Below are 2,573 nucleotides of genomic sequence, written 5' to 3'. Positions count from 1 at the left end.
AGGATCCAGACTTCCCAACAGAAGCCACCATCCTTGCTTTCAGATGTCCCATTTGCGAAGCATCACCATTACCCCTCACATTCTCCTGAGCCCTGGGCTGTTAGCAGCTGCAGGTATCATTACACCCATTTTATAGATGAGTAAATGGAGGCCCACGGGTGGCCCCGTAGCCCTGATGACCGCTTACATTGTGCAGGCAGCCATTTGGCGCTATTATCCCATTTGATGGACACGCGGCTCTGGAGGCAGGCAGAGGAACCCTTATTAACTTGTTCCGTAGACGAGGAATTGGCTTGGGCCCAGAGAACTAACTCGCCCAGGATCACATAGCGGATATGTCAGTGTGACCAGGTCTGCTGGGGTCATGTCCCCAAGGGCCTGTCTCCAGGGGTGGAGGCCAGACCCCTCTTCCTATACCTTGCCTTATATCTGTCCGCTCTCCTGGGCTCTGGATTGGCCCTGGCACAAACTAGATCCCCAGGGCCAAAACGAGGGTGAGGCGAGCAAGGCGCGCATTGTAGGGGGTGCAACGTTTTTACGAAGGGGGTGGGCCCCAAATCTGACTCATCGAAATAACTAATCTTTTAACGTATCTTTTTTTTTTTTCAATGATAGTGGACATTCAATATTATTTTCTGTGAGTTTCAGGGGCACAGCATAGTCGTTAGACATTTGTCTACTTTACAAAGTGAGCCCCCCGATAAGTCTGGTACCCACCTGGCAACATACGTGGTTGTTACAATATTATTGACTATATCCCCTGTGCTGTACTTTATGCCCCTGTAACGCATCTTTTTAAGAATCCAAATGAATGCAGAAATTCCACGATAAACGCAGTATCGTGTTGAAATAGAAACAAAGTCAGAATTACTAAATTTTTTTTTTTTTTTTTTTTGGCCTCAGGGTCCACCCTGGCTCCTGTTTGCTCTGTAGGTCCAGTGGGGACGGAAGGCCAGGTGGCCTGGGGGGGGATCTGGAGATGGATGGAGGGAACAGCCTAAGCAAAGGTCTGGAGGCAGTGAAGCCTGCAGAGCGGTTGGTGGGAGACGAGGCTGCGGCCACCACCGGGCAGCCCTGGAGGCTGTGTCTGCTGTCCTTCGTGGAGGCCGCCCCTTTTCTGCAAAATGAGGGGATGCGGGTGCGAGATGAGTCTCTCCATCCTCCCTTCCCACCACCCCACCCCACCCCCAGCTGCCGAGCTCCAGGCCAGGAGTGAGCCCGCCTAGGCTTGGCTCCAATACCTTCTTCCTGCCAACAGTTCCTCTCTCTCTCTCTCTCCTTTTGATTCTGTTGGAGGAAAAAAAAACAACAAAAAACCTCTCCCTCTGCCTCCACCGCTGCCGCTGCCGGGAGGAATTTGACATGGCAGCGGGCCCAGGCCTCCGCCCTCCCCCTTGCTGTCTTCTGCCAAGCGCGACGTGGCCCAACCAGGGGACCCTGTGAGGGTGGCACCCCCTGCCCTGGGCACGGAGGCACGGAGGCGCTCCCTGCCTCAGTTTCCCATCTGGGAGACCAGCGGGGCTGCTCCAGGGACACCCCCCCCCACCACCGTCCCTTCCAGGGCTCAGCTCCGCACCCCTCCCCTGCCCGGGCCTGAGACCATCTGTTTGTTCACCATGGAAAACCCGGCGCTGGGGTTACAGTTGGCAGCGAGATCCTGGGGCTGAAGGCAGGGCCTCTGGGCCTGAAATGCAGGCAGGAGGGCCGGCCTGGGCCTCAGCGCCCCTGAGGGTCCACGCTGGGCTTCTGGGCTGGGTGGTGGGTCGAGACCCCAAACACATCTGTACACGGACCTGTCTCCTCAGTCTCCCCCCAACCCCCACCCCCCCACCTCCCACCCCCCCGGAACTGGGCCCGACGCAGTCCGATGCTAGTCAGGACTGAGGCCCAGCCAACCGCACAGCAAGGCCTGGCCAGGCCCTGAAACCTTCCCACAAACACAAACACAGCCGCCGCCTCGTTTACTCGCCTTCTAATTCAGAAAGAAAATCATGTGGACACGTAGGTGGCTGCCCGCGTGACAAGGCGGCCCAGGGCCGCTGGACGTGTGGCTGGGAACAACAGAGCTGGGGAGGGCGCGGGAGGGGAAGCGCGGGTCAGGCGTGGGGGTGTGATTTTAAGGAGCCGAGACCCAAAGGAGGTGAGAAAGGAGCCATGTCGGGGGACAGTGTGCCAGCGGGCGCAGCATGTGCAAAGGCCCCGGGGCAGGACCAGGCCTGGCCTGTCGGAGGAGCGGGGAGGAGGCCAGAGCGGCGGGAGCAGAGTGAGCGATGGGGAGAGAGGGAGGGGGCGGGGCGGGCTGCGCAGGGCCTTGTGGGCCTCAGGAGGACCGGGGCGACTTGGGCGTTTAACCCCGAGGGAGGTGGGAGCCCGGGAGGGCGGTGGGCAGAGGAGGGAAGAGAGGGACCCGACGTGGGTGCTCGCAGGCCCCCCGGCCGCTGCGGAGAGGATGGACCGTGGGGTGAGGGCGTGAGCAGGGGACCGGGATGGTGTAGGTGCAGGTGGGCGATGGCAGGGGCCGGATCAGACGAAGCCTGTGCACCCACGTCGCTGGACCCTTTCTTTACCTTCAC

The 2,573-nt window shown here is 59.7% G+C and overlaps 1 long non-coding RNA gene across 1 annotated transcript; it reads right to left on the bottom strand.

The window, feature by feature from the left end:
- Positions 1-622: 622 nt before the first annotated feature.
- Positions 623-1,800, bottom strand: LOC111747130. The gene is made up of 3 exons (XR_002783407.1): positions 1,616-1,800; positions 1,242-1,287; positions 623-1,117 (listed from the first exon to the last, which is right to left on the bottom strand). It is a non-coding gene; the product is annotated as an uncharacterized LOC111747130 (long non-coding RNA).
- Between the last annotated feature and the right edge of the window lie 773 nt (positions 1,801-2,573).

Source organism: Pteropus vampyrus, unplaced genomic scaffold, assembly GCF_000151845.1.
Source record: "Pteropus vampyrus isolate Shadow unplaced genomic scaffold, Pvam_2.0 Scaffold212, whole genome shotgun sequence".
In the NCBI taxonomy this organism is placed as follows: domain Eukaryota; kingdom Metazoa; phylum Chordata; class Mammalia; order Chiroptera; family Pteropodidae; genus Pteropus; species Pteropus vampyrus.
The sequence above is the reverse complement of the archived record's forward strand: the minus strand, read 5'-3'. Positions and strand labels throughout refer to the sequence as shown.